A 20,416-nucleotide genomic window follows, 5' to 3' on the forward strand; every position below is an offset into this window, starting at 1 on the left:
ATAAGGCCCACAATGTTCATTTAACTTTAGAACACTGGGACTGATTCAGAGGTGGATGCATTGTCAATTTCGGTCGCAAGCTCCCAATGTTTTCAGTCTGCGCATGCATACGAGTAGCACTGCGAATCCATCCCAATGGTTACCGCCGGGGGACACAGAGAGAGACAAATTCACTGCTAGATGCGGACGTGTCGCGGCCAGTGACTACATCTTTATTTCCGGTAACAATCGCATCGCCGTCCATGCTCTGATGGAAATTCTGTGCAACTATAGGGCTGCTCTAATGTCTAATGGTGCGACGGATGGTATGAGTTATTACACAAAGCTGAGAAAGATACAAAGTCTCACTATGGCGCTGTCCACAACAGGATTAGTTCAGCAGAAGTTCCGTTGTACTCCAAAATACACAATGGGTTCTTCTCTCTATTGGGCTGACCTCTCTTTCCACCAAAATTCTTTTATACCTCCCAAGCGAAGAGAAAAGGCAAGGGATAGTGTGTAATACTGTGGTGACTATTGAATCCAATTTTAAAAAAATGGGTCACTCACACTTTGGCAGATAGATCAAGCCTTTCACAACCTCTCATTGAAGTGCAGCGAATGTACTCCTGATAAATCTTTCCATCACCTTTAAATCCTCCACTATAGTCATCAGCTCCCATATATTTACCCTCTTGTGCTTCTCCTTACTTTATGTTCATCTACTTCTTACTCACCACTAGGACACCTAACACTTAGTGCCTATGCTTTGTTGCTTAATTGGGTGTTATGGCCATCTGTGTATCAATGTATATTATCCATGTCCTTGTCCTTCATTGTATTGTATTTTACTGTAAGTCACTTTTTGGTTATGTACCTTGTAAGGCGCTGCGGAACACTTGTGGCGCCATATAAATAAACTATAATAATAATAAACGATAATAATAATAATAATAATAATAATAATAATAAATAATAATAATAATATATAAAGAAGAGTGATATAGTGCAATATTGTTTGGCAAAAATAACAATAAAATGTATTTATGAATGCACACTCACATTTAGGATAAAATATATACAGCATGTAGCATCACCAGGTTGACACCAAACAACTCCGGAAACCTCTACTCCGTACCCCAGTGAAAGTCTTGGTGTCACACCTATATGTCTGCATCAACCTGCAAGAAAACTGCATGACAGCTGGAGAAGCTGGAATCCCTGGTGCAGCAAGGGGGTTCTTCACAAAAGAGCTTACCCTTGCCCCCTTGCTCACCAGGTGAGTCAAGACAAGCAAGAGGCAACTGGATGAAGGCCCTTGGAGTCAAGTTAAATATCAAGAAGGAACACCACTGACCCCTATAGGGAAGAGGGCCAGCACAGTTGGCAGATAATGTAAAAGAGCTCTCTCTCTGAGTGCCCTTCTGTGCCCACCAGGGATGGCTGATTTGGTAAGATCCTAGTGGGGCACATGTGTCTAGAAACATCCTACTATACCACCAATGGGGGCACTATGCCCCTCACTGCCTATTAGACTCTACTGGACAACAATAATTGGGCATTAGGCACTTGCCTACAGCAATATTTCCAGTGTTGAGCATAGTTTGTTGAGGGTATTTGTCCCCGATCTCCTTGCATATGGGACTTTGGCCTTCTTCGGAATCATGAGGATGATACTGAGCCCCCATGGGTATTGTACGGCACTAAGTCACCACAGGATAGGCCTTTATACAACTGTGGTGGGTTAAGCTTCTCCCATTTCCCCACCAGTGTTTTAGGCCAAATACAATTTAAAGGCATCTAGGCCTTGCACAAGTTAGGAAGTGATCCTACTTGTGTTGAATTTGTTTGTGTGGACATTAGCCCAAATCTCAAAGAGTTCATGCCACGCTTGTTTTTCTACCAAAAGTGCTGTAATTTCCCACACTTAACCTGAGTGCATATAGTCTGGTACGCTATTCAGTATAATACCTGTCACCCCACCACTAGACCTCCCAGTAGTCAGCCTCCCATTAGAGTTAGGCTGCTGGTGTGTATTTTTCCTGCATAGTATTATATTGTTGTTTTTTGTATTATATTACTTGCATGTAATTGTTAAGAAGATGGAGACCATCCAGGTGACCAGAAGTAATGCTCTCCCCTGATGTGTATTCTCTGTGTGTATGCCCATGTAGGCTGATGGGGTTCAGACAGCTTTCACCTGAGTGTGAGAGCACTATACAGGTGATAAAGAGTGTCTGAGGCACTTCCACCAATGATAACTTATACCCATGGCAATAGATAGGTAGTCATAGTTCTTTTCCCTGCTGTAGATAAGAGAAAATGAACAAATTCCACAAAGCGCTAAGTGAAACAAAAATGTATAAAAAAGGATAACTGAGTGCCGTAGAATAATGCCTAAGCCAGGCGACAATCAATAAATTTAATGACACAAAATACGATAGAAAGTGTACACATTACACACACATAAATTAAAATACATAGACCATAAATTAGCTGTAAAGTGCAATTAGTAACAGCATGAAACCACCAGGTATCATCTAGTAAAACAGATGAAGGAAGGCTGATAGTCCAACTAAAGTGCAAATGCAGCTGCACGCAAGTAGGCACCACCGGATGCTAAGAAAAAATTATATGTAAAATAAATGAGAAAATATGGGCACAAGGGAACATACCCAATGAAAAAGCCCCGGGACCCCTAGGTAACCGGTCCTGGGATTATCCAGAATCTCCTTAGAAGTCAATCATAGGGTCCCAATGTATTTGAAGCATTGGGACCCTATGATTGACCCCTAAGGAGTTTCCAGATAATCCCAGGACCTGTACCTATTTTTTTCTTAGCACCCGGTGGTGCCCACTTGCATGCAGCTGCATTTGCACTTTAGTTGGATTAACAGCCTTCCTTCATCTGTTTTACTAGATGATACCTGGTGGTTTCATGCTGTTCCTAATTGCACTTTACAGCTAATTTATGGTCAATGTATTTATAATTTATGTGTGTGTAATGTGTAAACATTTATCTAATGATGAACATGTGGGGAGGAGTCTTTGGCCCTTGGATGAAATAAGGGAACCACCACATAGATGGGATAGAGATATGACAAGGAATTCTTGGGCTCCAGATGAAATGAAGAAACAACCATACAATAGATGGGATAGAGAGAGAGAACTTAGATGGAGAAAACGTTACCCCCAAGGAAATACAGATGTCTATGGCAATAAAAGGTGGATGCAGCAAAGGAAATTCACCACCAACAAAAGACAGATGTATGGTGGGGGTATACACAAAAACTTAAACCAGAATTTAACCAATGGCACTGCAAAAAGACCCTAAATCAATGTTAAATTAAAATAATATAATAATAAAATTATAATGTATCTGTGAAAAATGTCAATTGAATCAATAAATATATATATATTATGTTTGTATATATGTATATATATTTTTATGTTTAAAGCGGGTGTTCCATGCTGCTGCTATGGTTGCTAACCTTAAGAAGGATATTGTTACAGTATCATTCATTGTTGATTATTTTAAAATGTATATTTTATAGTAGTATCTCATTGGCCAATGATGTATGTTGTTTATATGAGTATTATACAATTTAGCAAATAAAAGGTAACAATTCATCTGATATAACTGATTATTATTGTATCCATTTAATATCAATTCAGTTGCAGGTGTCCCACAGCGCTGTTATATATTTTTTTCTTTTCTTGTATGGTGGGGGTATCCCTTATGTGGATTTGTCTAATAGATATGATGATCTTTGGGATGTACCATCCCCAAAAAGAAGATCAATATCTCCACCAATAAGAAGATTTTAACAACTCATAAATAATAAAAATAAAGATAAAAAAAAGAGGCAAAAGAGGAGGTGTACAGAAAAAAAGATTGAAAAACAGGGACAAAAAATGGATGAAACTCCTGCTATAGAACTGAATGAAGACGATATGAGGGGATGTACTAAAATCTATAATTTAAGTTCCAGAACGCTCACTGAGAAGGAGGAGAAAGTCCTCCAAAAGGTCTAAAATATACCCTCACATGTAAAAATGATCCTTTCAATACATTTATCGATCGTCAGAAATATATAAGAAAGTTAACGTTGAAAAGATATTTCATTAAGAAAGCCGAAGAGGATAATGAAGAGTTAGAAAAAGATGTCCCTAGTACGTCAAAATTTAAGAAAAAGTGGAGACATTTGCAAAGATGGTCCAAGCAGATGTTAACAAGTTAGAGTCTAGAAAAGAGAAGTTTAGGAACAACATGATGAAGAAGGAAAGACAGGCCCTCAAAGATCTAAAGGGAGATAGTAATATTGTTGTTAAGTCTGCGGACAAGGGGGGTGGGATGGTGATGATGGATCGCTCTAGATATGAAGAAGAAATTCATCATCAATTGTCAGATAAAATTACTTACCAGAAGTTGAGGGGAGACCCCACGAATAGAATAAAAGGCAATTTGAAAAAATTACTTGATAAGTATCATGAGAAGGGAACAATTAGTGATGAAGAATTTGGCTTCCTCAATAAAGAAGAGACATCAAGACCAGTAATATATGTATTACCGAAAGTACATAAAGACCAAACTAACCCACCCGGCAGACCGATCATTGCCGGCGCCGATAGCTTGACTACAAATTTATCATCCTTTATTGATCATCATCTTCAACCGTTCGTTAAAAAAAACCCCTCCTACTTACCTGATACTATGGACATTCTTAATGTATTGAAGGCGATCAACTGGCAGGAAGAAATATTTCTAGTAATGGCAGATATTGGCTCTTTATATACCATTATTAATCACGAACAAGGTATACAAGCTGTTTCACGTTTTTTGATGGATACAAATTCTAAAGAAGATCTTAAAGACTTTATTTTGGAGGGAATCAATTTTATCCTTAAAAATAATTATTTTTATTTTGCGGGTGACTTTTATCTTCAGGTTAACGGTACAGCCATGAGTACCAAGTTTGCCCACAGTTATGCCAATTTGTTCCTGGCGGACTGGGAGAGAAAGATTGTATTGGATCAGGGGGCAAACTTGGTACTCTGGTGTAGATATATCGATGACATTATCTTATTATGGAAAGGAACAGAGGAGAATCTTAAATCATTTTTTACCATTTTAAATACCAATGAAAGTAATATTCAACTTACATTTAATTTGAGTAAGGAATTGATTAATTTTTTGGATATTAATATATACATCAAGGACAATCAAATCCATACAAAGGGGTACAGTAAGCCTACTGACTCCAATACTCATATTAATGTTAAAAGTGAACATCATAATAATTGGATTAGAAGTGTCCCTAGGAGTCAATTTCTCCATCTTCGTAGGAATTGTACAGAGGAATCTATTTTCAAGGAACAACTGGGAGAGATGAAACAAAGATTCATAAAAAGTGGTTATCAAATGAAAGCACTTGAGGTGGCTGAAGAGAAAGCAAAAACAACCTCAAGAGATAGCCAATTAGTACCAAAGAATAAAAATAAGAATAGCAGATCCGGGAACATAGAATGGTCATTCATCACAGGATATAATTATGAATACAAAGCTGTAGAAACATTTTTTCATAAGCACTGGGAAATTTTGAGGAATGACCCAGTCTTAAGTGATAAACTACCATCTGCTCCTTCCTTTTTTTACAGACGGGCACCGAACCTAAAAAAACATCTTGTGAAGAGTTCTCTAGATGATGTAAACAAACAACATATCTGCACCAAGGGATTCCATAGGTGCGGTACTTGTATGGCTTGTAGAACTGTAAAGAGCAATACCAGTAAGGTCCTGGAGTTCAACATTAATGGGATAGAATATAAAATCAATCAGTTTATTACATGCCATACCACTAATGTTATTTATTTGCTTGAATGTCATTGCGGCTTAAGGTATATAGGAGAAACGATAAGAGATTTGAAAACAAGACTGGGGGAACACATCAGGAATATTAAAAAAGGAACTGTTCCCCATTCTACTCCTGAACATTTAAAAAAATATCATAACTGTTCAACTAAGGGTCTTAAAACATTCATTGGAATTGATAGTATTCGAGGAAATTGGAAAATAAACAATATTGACACAATACTATCAAAAACGGAAATGAAGTGGATTTATAAATTGAATACTTTATGTCCCAATGGACTGAATGCAGATTTCGAGCTTAAGTGGTTTTTATAACCACTTTCCTTCATTATCTTAGATATATATATATATATATATATATATATATAGTCATCGGCTACACCCATTTTTCATATTTTTATTGTTTTATTGTATTTATGTATGAATTTCTATTATTCATGAATTTTAGGTTAGTTTTCTCCTTTCTCTATGTGTCTTTTATTTGCATGATTAGAACATTAATGCACCCTTTATTTATTTTGCATGTGGTCGTTTTTGGGACAATGAAAACGGGAATACAAAAACGGGAGCTTGATGGACTACATTTCCCAGTATACCTTGCGAAATTCTGCCATGTTGCATAAAGTTCATCCCCTGATTCAAGTACTTAACTTGCCGGACAAAGGAGAACTACATTCCCCAGATATCTCCATTCTTTCTGACGGACTTCTGGTTCGGCGCAACGTACTTCCGGGTACCTGAATGGGAGAACAGAATGAAGAACTACATTCCCCAGACATCCCCACTGTCTCTGACGGATTTCCGGTGTGACGCTATGCACTTCCGGGCATTCGAATGGGAGAATCTGGAGAATGCAGCACTTATATTATTAGGATACAATTGACTTTATGAGGGACGATTTAGGACTGCCCACCTACCTCCATCTTAGTATGGGAATGAATAGGGCAATATTTAGGTTGAATACTTCCGGTCACATGATAATTAGAATTGTTTTAAGGAGTTATAGAATATCTATTCCCGGAATTTTAACTGGAAGGAATGTATCCATACCTCATTACCTTGTCAGATATAGTATGTGTGTTTTTTATTAGGATCGTTGAGTTAATTGTTTTTTTTATTATTGCACTGCCCTTTATGGGCGGAACAGGAATTGCTCTAACTTAGCCCTATATAAACCTCAGAGTGTGTATGCATCCACATGCCTTGGCAAAGACCGCTGTAGGTCGAAATGCGTTGGCGCTGGATGCCTATACACCTGTCAGACTGGAAGCAAGACCACACCTATTTGAAGAATTGGGACCCTATGATTAACCCCTAAGGAGATTCCGGATAATCCCAGGACCGGTTACCTAGGGGTCCCGGGGCTTTTTCATTGGGTATGTTCCCTTGTGCCCATTTTTTCTCATTTATTTTACATATAATTTTTTCTTAGCACCCGGTGGTGCCTACTTACGTGCAGCTGCATTTGCACTTTAGTTGGACTATCAGCCTTCCTTCATCTGTTTTACTAGCTGATACCTGGTGGTTTCATGCTGTTACTAATTGCACTTTACAGCTAATTTATGGTCTATGTATTTGTAATTTATGTGTGTGTAATGTGTACACTTTTTATCGTATTTTGTGTCATTAAATGTATTGATTGTCGCCTGGCTTAGGCATTATTCTACGGCACTCAGTTATCCTTTTTTATAAATTTTTTTTCACTCAGCGCTTTGTGGAATTTGTTCATTTTCTCTTATCTATTTATACATTGGTCTTTATTGGTGATATAGACCTTACTTATTCTATCTTAGCTGCAGAGTTGTGCGCCCAGAGTGTTACATTTTCATTCTTCCTTTCCCTGCTGTGTCTGTGAGAAAGTGTCAGGTCCTAACTTTTTCCTAGAGCTATCCAATCTGCACTTCAGGACTGGCTGTGAAGCATCTAGCATGCTGAAGATGAAAGCAGGTGGAACAAACAAGTGGCACAAGACTACACCATCACTCTTCACCACACAGATACAGGCACCAAGTCTTCCTCAAGATTGTGTGAGTCAAATGAATACTTAGTACAAACCAAGAGAGCCAGAAAGAGCTGTGCCTACAAGCCTGAGGAGAAAGGTGGGAGGATATAATTGTTAATATAGGCGTGGCTGTTTCCAGTGCTGTCAGACAAGTGGAGTTTTCCATGCCAAAGCAGCCAGGTACATTATTTCAAGGTACAGTTGCTTATTTTCAGTCAAGGGTCACCTTGGCTGCCAGTAGGACACACACACATTTATAGACATACAAAAAGTGTAACTATACAAATCAGCGCACCCACCACTGCTGTGAGTTTTAAATAAAGAAACAAACCTTTCACAAATTGCTAAAGAAAAAACATGACAAATAACAATAGTGTAATACTATTAAAAACTGAAACAACCCAGTGTTCATATAATATCCATTAAAAAATAGAAAGTGCCCTTTTTTCTTCTTCCACATGCAGAATTCACGACATGCAAAGAGAGTTACTTATGAGTAAATGACTCTTACTGACTCCCAATGGATAAAGGCACATCTCAATATGATTCCTTTCCTTTTCCTTGATCTCAGAAAGTTGCGCCCAGCAGTGAAACAGACACCATAGGAAATGAATAATATATGGTGAACTACTGCCAGATCAAAAAAATATACTATTTAATATATGCTGAAACTAGAGATTTGCGGTTCGGTTCTCCAAAAATCCGAATCCACCTGAATTTCGTGAATCCAGGTAAATCCAAGTCGCGGTTCTAATCTCCTGAGGAGATCCGGGTAAATCCGGGTTGCAGTTCTGATCTTTTTGCGGTTTGGAATTTGGATTTTAAATCCGATTTCCGAGTTTTGGATTGTATAAATTACATTATTTTAGCTGTTATTAAATCTTATCTATTTTTTATTTAAAAAATCCAGATCCAAAACCAAAACACTTGAGGGTGTTCCAAATCCATATCCAAAACTTTGAAGGAGGTACAGATCCAAAACCAAAACACAGGGGTCGGCGCACATCCCTAGCTGTAACACAGGGTATTGAAATGAAGATTCCAGACAGGCAGGTACTTGGTAAAGCCGTGTCTTTTTAATGGTAGCAGACACTGCACCTTAGCATACGTGAGGTTAGGCCTGGACACACACAGACACATAACAGAAAATAAGCAAACAACATAAAAGTAAATGTCTCAACACTCCTTGTGCTAATGTCTGTGGACCCTCCAGGTCTTGGCACCCTAATGCTAACCACCATCCCCAGCCTATCGCCTGGCTAGCTTATCCAGCATCAGGAGCAAAGGAGCAACAGGTGTGTGAGAGTTTTAAACCCTTCCTTTGCTGCTCACTTCCTGCTGGCTCTGGGCGACCTGGAGAAGAAGGAGTTACATATCTCCACTTTGAGCTGTGCAGCTCAGAAAACTCGGAATTCCAAACTTCTATTGTAACTGCAGAATGTGCTGGTCTTGTTTTCCTCTCCCTTGGAGGGAGCTTATCCTACCAGAATGTGGGCAATTCAGGTGAGAGACAACCCCTCTCACCACAATGCACATACAAAAGGTTAAAATCAACTGACATATAACAATGTATAAAACAAAGGCAGACATCCATCTAATGAGCCCAGTACCAGCTTATAGATGTAAAGAAGGCATATCAGTAGAATGTGATGGCAGTCCTGGTAACCAGCAGTCACCCTTAATATCCTCCTCCAGATGGTCATAGCATGGTCTGGTCCTCGTGAGTCTCCTTCCTACTAACGCATTTCTATAAACAATCTATTTTATCAAAGCAGGTTGTATAATTTGACTGTGTTTACGTCAAAGTATTATTCCTGATCTCACACACAATTTCTGTCCTTCCTTTTCCCGTCACACTTTATCTCCATAATAAACATTCTGACACCAGGTTGGTCTCTGACAGGTGAATATAGCTCATAGGCAAACCATGAGGCCTGAGAAAAGACCTTGATGGAGACACTCATAGGCAAACGCAGGGGGGGGTTCCGGTAGCCTGGAAACCCCCCTTCCAAGCCAACACTATGATGACTACAATAGAAATAGCATATAATACTAAAGTTGCATTTTTTTAAGATCCCCTCAGTGTCACAAATTAAATAATTAGCACCACCTGTTGATCTTTTAAAATGTCTGAGCCAGTAATAAATACACCTGTGCACCAACTAGGAGATCTGGAAAACATGCACTGCTAGGGGTGCACTGATATAGACCATCGATAGGGTTAATTAGTAATACTGTATAATAATGAACTAGCCAGTACATAAAGAGACCAATCTGTACATTTATGTCCAGGGCAGTGCTAGATTCTTTTGCTGCTCCCCCAGATTCCCGAACTTGCTGAAATTATCTGGAATGGAGCTCACATAAAAAATAAAAACATTCAGCTCAGGCAGGATGGCCCTACATACGCATATAACGGAATAATGTGATTGTTGGTCCTGTATATCTCCGAATTATTATGTACATTATACTTCCTATGATGTATATTATAGCTGGTTAATTGCTGATTATGCCCTCTTCGTGGACTGGCCACACTTGCTTTAAATTCAAGCATTTGGAAACCCCCCTCTAGAAATCCTGCGTTTGCCACTGACACTGACATATATGAGACTCATTAACCTGTCACCACTAAACATTTACCTTACTCCAGCAAAGCAAGAGTTAGACTTACAATATAGTTACTCTGCTACTGTGTCACAGAGGAAAACATATCAGAAAAATTACGATTGTGTACATTCATATTTATCTATGTATGTGCATGGAAAAATATAAATGTCTGAGTAGGGTTCCCATTATTGTGAAATAGAACATGGGACGCCTATGTGATATTTTTCTCAGTCTATAAAAACAAGCCATTGCATATTTTCGGTGCCAAATACAATGAAACATCTATAGAATCATAGTTTCACTAATCCCTTTAAACTGCCTTTATTCTAGGAAAAAATGGTCATTCTTATATAAAGATTTAACTGTCAGAAATGTATGTGTCTAAATTGTTCCAATTTTAAAATAACTAGGATATTAAAAAAGCAACAATTAAGTGCTTTTTCCCTGCATAAAATAGGGTATGTCATGAGTCATGATTATTAGGCTGCAAGGCCGTGGCTGCAACAGCAGAGTGCTTAGATTCTAAGTGCTTTGTACACAGTGCTGTTAGAACTTTAAACTGAAGCCGCAGATATTCAGGAGTTAACCAGGAGGAGAACAGAATGAAAAAAAATACACAATCAACCTTCTCTACTAATAAAAACTGCTTTTATCTAACACCCAGTTTCCACCAGGATTGTGCCTGCTCCTGGATCCCCAATCCTGCCCGCAGCCCTCCTGATCCACTCCTGGCTGATCTCCCTGTACAATCTGCTGACCTACTCAAACTGGGCTGTACTGTATGACACAGCAAGATGACCTCTCAAATGGACCTTGGGTCGTAGTTCCCAAATCAAAAGGCTTGCTCCAATATTGCTCTTTTCTTTGTCTTTTCCTTTTAACTTTTCCATAGATGTTATATTGCTGTCACCCTTGTATTAATACTTAAATTTTTGCCTCTGTATTCAGCTTTTTATTTTTTATCCACTTGAATGTTATACTTCTACAAGTTGCACATCCTGCAGATGTAACTTACACAGTGGACCCAAGATAGCTGGCTCAGATGGTGCTGCCTTGGGCAGGATGAACAACTTGTGGATCTTTTGGGTACAATGGACATAATGCAGGGTTGGTGGAGCCATTTTTGGTAATAACTTCTATAGGTTATATATCCCACACACGAAGGGTACCAGGCGAGGCAGCCATTTTGGATTACCCTGGGTGAAATAGGTAACGCTTAGGAAAGATAACACGAAATGGGAATGTTGCAGCATACTAAATCTTTGAGCAGGGACCTTACATACCCAGCAGATCCAAGTATTTTTCATCCCACCCACAGGCATACCAGGTGAGGCAGCCATCTTGGGCGCACTACAAAGGTTACAGTGTGTGAGATACTATACAAGGAACAAATACCTGTCACTGAAATATGTATGGTGTGATATGCACTTCATGATTATGTTGACTGTTTTCAGTTTGTTTTCTTCTTTCTGTGATACTAAACCCTTGTGCTTTGTTTCTGATGTTGTAGCGACTGAGCCCTGATGGAGAAAAGTGCTATATAAATACAATTATTATTATTATAAATAAAGACAATAATTGGTTAAGCTGATAAGTTAACTCCAATGAGTTATTTTGGTTTGACTCCAACACTTTAAGTAATACCTAATCATGGAAGTCAAGGTCATTTAATTAATGTTTAGATTATAAATATGCCACATAAACTGCACAAAAATCGCAATAAATGTAATCTATAAGCCATCCTTCTAGAATGACTTAATACAGATCTCAAACCTATATTAAGCTTGCTGTAAATTTTAGACAGAACGGGATGAATTTAGCAAAAACAGAACCCGGTTCCACTACTGACAATACCTCTAATTCAAAGCAGCTTTAATCTGCCACTGATACATAGGGAATTTTGCCAATGGCATGAAAATGAAAAAAAAAAGACAGAAAGACGACTGAATAGACCCCCTTTGTCATTTCATAGTGCAGAAGATTAGCAGTAACTGTAAAACCTCTAAATGAATTAACCCCTTTGAAGTTGGAGCTGGTCACAATGCACTGCTTAAGTGTCTCATTGAAGTGGTAAAGATGTACATTATGTTCCATTTCCACTGGCCTTGCTTGGTAAATCCAATATCTTACTGATAAGCCTTTTTTCTGACAAATAAATTGTTTGATCTCTGCTAACAGTTTTGTAGTGAAATACTATCTAAAGGCCACTCACTGATTGGATGTAATTATGGTTGGCATAAAGTCAAGGCTCTCTTTTCGATGGTAATTATTTTTATATACGGGACTGTATTTATTAAATAATCCATGCACTACAACCATCAAGCATGGCAGGCAACAGTAACTCATCAGTGCGGCCACTTGTAAAGTGATGTAGGGTCATAATAGGGTTTCTAACAAACTTGCAACAGTGGACATGGCTATGATTACAAGTGGCGTTTGATCACAGTATTTATATTTGGCATAATATAAATGATAAGGTATAATATAAATGAAATTGTCAGCGATGTGCGAACTGCAGTGTTCAGCTGCACACATTAGCGCTAAGTAATATTCAATGATTATTCTTCTAGTGGAAAAATCACGGAAAATACATTGCCGATAATTCTATTCCCACCATACCAAAGGCACTTTGAGGATAATTGAATTGCCCCCTAGGGATTTTAAAAGTTACCAATTAGTTCAGTGACCTTATGTTATACAGGTTATGGATCTCAGAGGACAGAGGTGACTTCTAATACATGTAATAATTTAAAAGTATGGGATTCATTATTTCTTATTATACACAAGTTATTCTAATATACACTGATGTGATGACTTTAGGTCTAACAGTCTATGGGTCTGATTCAGCAGCATACGCAGTGGTGATTACGGACGCAGATCGCACGTTTTCCATTACGCATGCGTAGAGGCCACATTGCGCGTGCACAGCAATCGCACTGCGATTACGGATGCACAGAGGAATTAATTGCAAAGTGAGTGACAGGCTGTCAGCGTTTGGGGGTGGTGACAGAAGATGATTGGAAGAACTCAGACGTGTCTGTCCCTTTGAATGCTGTTTCATGGGTGTGCACAAATTAGCCACTGTGATTGCATACGCAGCATGAGAGCTCTCTGCATGCAAGGACACTAGCAGCGAATGCTCGCTCTGCGTTTGTCTTGCCCTGCATTCGCAGTACGGTGGCTTGTGACAAACATCAGGTTTGTTCAGTAAGATGCACGCCATCAGCTGTGCACATTAGGAACCAGGATATTTTTAGTGCACTGCTAGTTTAATATGGACTACTACCACCAGGAATTAGCAGCTTGAGGATACCACTATCATCTGGATTAATTATTTGGAATTACTAAAAGTCCTATCTCACTTCTTCAAGGAAAGTTACAACAGTAATCATTCTGGCATAACCAGGGGATTTTGATCTATTAAGTGGCCAGTCTGCAAGCTGAGTATACACAATATGTTTTATATTTAATATAAACCCAATCTATACAATTTACATTGTTAATGGATTTGTATTTTTATGTGTTGTTTTTAAGTATGTATTTTTTAATAAATGCATTGATTATTATAGTCAAACTAAAGGTGGCCATACACGGTGAGATTCAAAAGTTGGTCAGATCAATTGTACGATTTCCCTTGAAAATTCTTCCCTTCAGATACAGGACGACTTGTATTTAAAATGCAACTATTTTACATAAGACCATACGATTTGATCAATCACATCACATAATGTGTGTCAATTCCCACACGATCAGTTGAGATCTCTCTGCAAAATCATCTGATCTGCGATCCAACTAGACGACAGCGGGGACGCGCATCGGGGTCGCAGTAGACTCAAAATACAACTATTTGCAAATGATTGGTCTGTCCAACCTGTAGAAACTGCCCAAATCGTGTGATCAATCGTCCCGTGTATGGCCAGCATAAGCCTTTGCATCAAGGGACACACTACATGGTAATTTATTGTTTTTATGATATTGAATTGTGGTTAATGCGCTGTCTTTATTTTATTCTAAGTTACGCAAAATAACTATCATTTGCATCAATGTTTCAGCAATATGGCAAGCAGAGCCGACCCTAAGCACAGGCAAACTAAATAAATGCCTAGAGCATTTAAGCCTGCCTAGGGCCAGCGGTCGGCAAAAGTTAGGGGCAGGTACTGAGGCTTGGGGCACCTGCTGCCAGCTGGGGCAGCTGCTATTGCCACTGCACAGCATCCACTGTTTGCTGTTGCTGGTCCTGATCAGAGCTGTCAGCTGAGCTCCAGTCGGGCCTGGCAGCAGCAAACAGTGAGCGGGCAGGCAGCGGTGGAACAGCCTGGACGGCGGGGCTCCGCTAGTAGTTAGGCAGCCGTGATAGGAAAGGGCTGCAGCTGGCAGCTCACAGTAACAACAGCAGCAGCGGACTGCCCCTGCAGGAGCAAGCAGGTCCAGGGAGGCTGGAGCAGAGTAGCAGACTCTGCACAGTGGGGGTAGTGGGCATCAGGCATTAACAAAAATGGCTGCTGGTCTCTGAAGGAGGGCTGCTGCGCATGCCCAGCTGCAACAGCTCCTCCACTTATGGCCCTTTGCGGAGTCCAGCAGGCTGAGCCTGCACTGACTCTCTGCAGCCTACCATTTCCACCCCAACAAAGCCACCTCCACAAAACGCCGTTCACCTCTGCGCTGCGGACGTAGCAAAGGAGGATGCCGGGATAGTTGTATATTTTGTGTGTTTAGGACGTGTTTCTTTAACAATAAACAATAAGCCAAAAACGAATGTGCTATTTTTGAGTCCCTGTATAAACACTAATATTGGTGGTGGCATTATCTGCTACTGGACACCAACAAATCTCTTGCCTAGGGCATCAAATTGCTTAGGCCCGGCTCTGATAGCAAGGGAATTTCAGAAGTTGGCAACTGCACATCAAACAAAATGGTAAATGGGGAAACTTCATATTATTTAAACTTAAAGATGTTGTTTTTAATATGAAAAATAAAACAAAAAGACAATCACAATAAAACTAATACCAGAACACATTATGTGTCCCCAATGTGTCTTACACAAAATTGAATTCTCATTACCATTGTTTCTTATTGGTAATAAAGCTAATTGCTCATGTTCTGCTGATGACTTTCTTTTAAACACTCTTTGAATTATTAATTACTGCAGCTGTGCGGTGAGGCTGACGGCTCTTCACTCTATACCAGACCTGGAAAAAGGTTCTACAATATCTGCATGATCAAGGTCTCTGGTTTGTGTGATATATTGCTCAGTTGTTTTCTTTTTTACGTTTTAAAATGTAGAGTATTCTGTTGATTTGTATTTCTTTTTCTTATACTTTGTCTCTACACCCTATATTACCTGTACAGCTTTTTTTATTCAGTTTATGTATTTAGGGCCTGATTCAGATTTTGGAATATAATTAAGCTGGATACACACCTAAAAGATATATCCACAGATGATGGTTGTTCATACACACTGATAAATCATCATCTGTCATCTGGTCGCGGGTTCCGCTGGCCTGGGGTCGCGTTGAACTCCCCTCCCCATGGCAAGTTGCTCTATCTTATTCTATTCCCAAATCTGAATTAGGCCCTTAGTGTGTTTTCCTGCTAATGTTTAATAGTCAACTTTCATACAAGTTATGTAAACAGGATCAGTGCTCGAAGTGGGAATTTAGAGGTGGGGGTATGGAGATATGGTGATTGAATCCCTGCCCCCTTCGGCCCCTGCTTCCATATCACCCCATTGTACTTCTCACCCCTACACTTCTCCCTGCCTGCTCCCCTCTCTCACACCCTGCCCTTCTCATTAACTGATTCCCTCTCTCTTTCACTCCCTACAATACTAACTGCCTGCTTCCATCTGTCTGCCCCCTATTCCCTCTTTCAACCCTCCTCTATCTCTAAATGTTTCTGGCCTGCGTTTCCTGGAATGGAGCCGCCGGGAGCATCGGGTCATCTTGGTTGCTGCAGTTTAATCTGACGACGCTTCTTAGCCAATGAGAAGCTGCCACTTGGAAGCTTCTCATTGGCTGGCCGCCAGCGAGCCCCGCGTTTGGCTGGCCGCCAGCGAGCCAGCCAGTGCGTGCTGCTTACTTTACAGTGATGCTCTGTCCCGGCAACATGTCAGCGCCTCCGTTGATCAAGATGTGTCCCCTGCAGGACACATCTCTACACATAGCCGTTGCTGTTCCAGTGCTGGGATCCCATACTAAATCCCAGTGCTGGTAACTTCTCTTCTGTGGCTAAAATTAAGTGGGGCCGAGAAGCGGCAGCACCATATACCGCCCCACTTCGACCACTGATCAGGATCACAAAACATTGGTATTCCTACACCTGTGGATATCATTCATAACATCTTTTACTTCACATAAGTTATATTATCAGTTATATTATCGGTTATAGGTATCAGAAGTAAAACAAAAGGAGCACAGAATTAAAAAAAATTATAATATTTCAGCAAGAATATAGTACTGAACGCAAGTTGACCAGGTTATAAATTTTCCTAGTACTGTACCAGAGTTGCATCTGCTTCTGGAAGCAGCAATCATCACTATCAGAGACTTACTTGCCTCACCCTACACCTGGTGAGAGAGATCTATATGAAATCAGATTGATGTCTGAGTGCAAATATAAATCATAGGTTGCCAGAATGTCAGTGCATGTCAGCCCTTTGTGTGCCTGTAATCCTTTATCTAGTTACTTGTGTCTGGGATCTACTTCCCTAGGCCCTGGTAACCTGGTGCCTTTTGCCCTATCTATATCAGGCCATTCCTGCTGGAGGTATCCTCATTGTCTCATTGTCACCAGCCCATCCATGGAACGTTGAGCCTCTATTCCATCTGTATCTTCTTGCTGGACACATCTGGTATTATTCATAGAGGGCCATGACCTGTGTGGTGTCAGCAGAAAAAGTCTAAACCTCCTTGCTGGGATACCTGGTGAAAACTGACATGCCACAATAGATTCTATGCCTAAGCAGTGAGTGGAGCCAATCAGATGCATTCAATATTTGTGAGTTCCTGATAGTAATTTCTGGCACAAAGATGAATCCTCTAGGAAAGCCAATGTCCAACAAAGATCCAAAAAACCTTGCTTATAGAATAGAACAATAATAGGCTACTCAGGCACAGTTGAAAAAAAATTGTAAGAGTTCTCAACCAGTTTGGATGCCCACCTGCCCAATCCAGCCCCTCCTGCAGATGCACCTGTATTGCCTGCTGCACCAGCCATTGCATCTACTCTTCGGATACCAAGTATGATAGTGATCCTAAGATTTAACTGTGATTCTCAGACATGCACATAGTGTCAGCTTCCTGGGGCTGCGGGGGAGAGATCGAAATGTCTCTCTCCTGCCCCTGGAGCCTCCATAGGCTTAAAGTAGTTTACACCTTCTGAAGAGGGTATAAACTGCAGGGGCTATATTCCGAAAAGCTTGTCTTTTTGGAGTTTAGTACATAGAGGTCAGTTCGTAGTCCCCATTGATAATAATGGGGACTGTGATCTGCAGTGCAGATTAGCACTTTACCGGAGATTTCTGTGAAATCTCCTGCATTGTGCTTTTAGTACATAGGCTCACTACATAAAAGTATACTGAAACGGCAGTTCCTGCTGAATTTTATGTAAAAAACGGCTTGATACATAGGCCTCTAAGTAATTAAAAGGTGAAATTCCAGTATCCTGACCACTTTAATGCTTAGTGAACACCTACTCTACATAAAATATTGGGACCTACTAATATCACTTTTTCTTGTAATTCATAATTTCCAATTCAGTGATCATGAATCTATGGAGCATGTTTAGCTTGTAATAATATATATATATATATCTATGTATATATACAGTGTGTGTATATATATATATATATTTATATATATAGTTACCAAAGGTCCGGAACGCCGAAAAATCAATATACTACTGCAGCCGGTGCCCTCACAAATTTATAGACAGGCTGGATAGCTTAACAACGTTTCAGTTTATCACTGTCTTCAGGTTCAATAACATAGAGAAATAAATATACCTTTATACCGAAGAACCTCACTCTACTTGCAGCACTTCAGCTTCCTCGAGAGGGGACCACACACCCGCCCGCGTTCGCTTCCAAATGATGTCATCGCGCTGTACACCTGATCGCGATGCATCAGTGTATCCCATCACCATGGAAACCAGTGTGTAATAGCTATAAAATACTATATGTCAGTACTTATTAGCAATCTAGCACATATTCCCTATAAGGTAGCGCTAATACAAATATCCTATTAGAAAAGCACTTAATTAAATACATGATACATATAATTGAGTACAAAGAGACCTCTTCATAAAAAGCAGCCATAAGAGATGGACTCATTTAAACCCTTGTGGAAAATGAGATCCGAACGGGCTATCCACCTAGCTTCAGGGGGCCTTTCCAGATTCTTGTGAATCATAGGGATAGTAAAATAAAGGTGTAATCGGGTGTTGAGGGATTAGTATATTCATTATTTCTTTCGTAATGAATCCCATATCCACTGTAAACAATGGTTGAAGAACATCCCTTCGGGTCAGTTCAGACGTTTACGTCGGAACTGCTCGTCAAGGGATGTTTTCACCCAACAAGCCACACACCTTTGTGAAGTTTTTAAGGAAAATAATTATCCTGAATCCCTTTTACACGATTCTCTTAAAGCAATTGAAGATCCTGATCGTAGTGTCCTTTTAAAGCCTTCTAAGAAGAATTCATCCAAATTAGATCTGGATAAATCTAGTGTTTTCATTTCCAAATTCAACAGTTGTTCCCATCAGATTAGGAACATTTTTAGTAGGAATTACAAAACATTACTTTTTGACCCCCTTTTGAAAAAAGAGTTGAAAACTAAACCTACAATAATATTCAAAAAGGAAGATAACCTTAAGAACATATTAGCTCCAAGTCTTTTTAAAAGGAAAAAGACATTAGAAGCTTCATCTATGAAATCAGATTGGTTACCTAAAATTGTAGGTTGTTTCAAATGTTCCCAATCACGGTATATATCATGTGGCTACTTTCAGAATAAGACCTTATCTATTTCCTCCAAACACTCTCTTATCAAGTATTCCATTAAGTCCTTTATTAACTGCAATAGTGTTTATGTTATATATCTATTACAGTGTCCATGCCTTTTGCAATATATAGGGTGTACCAGAAGATGTTTAAAAACTAGATATTTAGAACATAGGAGAAATATACTTAATGGTTTAGACACACATAGTGTCTCAAGACACTTTCGTTTCTAACACTCTGGGAACCCTGAAGGTTTGACACTTACAGGTATCGAATTCATCTCCCCCACTTTGAGAGGAGGGGATAGATATCATAAACTTTGCATCCGTGAAGCTTATTGGAAGCATGCATTACGGACTCTGTATCCGGAGGGGCTAAACGAAATGGTTGAATTAGACTTCTGATTTTCTCTGCTTCTATATTTATGTATCGTTATATTCATTTATTGTTTAAGTGGAAAATATACAATAGGGGATATATCCACCAACTACAGTTGTATAGGATGATTGTAGAACGGCTGTCCTACAATGTGGGATTATTTAATGGTTTTTATTTCCTTTCTCATTATACCACTATCTCTTATTTTTTATGTTGTGGGAATTATTATGGAATATTTAGAATTTCAGCTCTTTTTGGGTTATTCTAATAATCCTTTTTGTTCATCTGGTGATGGACTAGTTGGATTTAATCCATGTGTTTTTTTATATTTATGTGTGTTTTGTATAGCATTTTTTGATTTCTTTATTTTATTATTTTTTATATTTTTTTATTTTTATTGAAAATAGATGTTAAGTTATCTGTAATCTATGATCCATATAGTTTATTAATTTAGATGTTTGATACATTTAGGATATTTCTTGTATTCACCCAGCAAATAATTAGTTAAAAACAAATGTTTTTGGTGTTATATGGTTTTAATATTAAAAGTATCCAATACTGAGATATTTTGAGCTGT

The 20,416-nt window shown here is 39.2% G+C and overlaps 1 long non-coding RNA gene across 1 annotated transcript; it reads left to right on the forward strand.

Annotated features, from left to right (window-relative positions):
• The first annotated feature begins 6,837 nt into the window (after positions 1-6,837).
• LOC148443044 (uncharacterized) lies at positions 6,838-12,084 on the forward strand. The gene is made up of 3 exons (XR_015875755.1): positions 6,838-7,227; positions 7,758-7,878; positions 11,125-12,084. It is a non-coding gene; the product is annotated as an uncharacterized LOC148443044 (long non-coding RNA).
• Positions 12,085-20,416: the final 8,332 nt, after the last annotated feature.

This window comes from Taudactylus pleione, unplaced genomic scaffold, assembly GCF_031769625.1.
Source record: "Taudactylus pleione unplaced genomic scaffold, aTauple2 ptg001339l, whole genome shotgun sequence".
Lineage (NCBI taxonomy): Eukaryota > Metazoa > Chordata > Amphibia > Anura > Myobatrachidae > Taudactylus > Taudactylus pleione.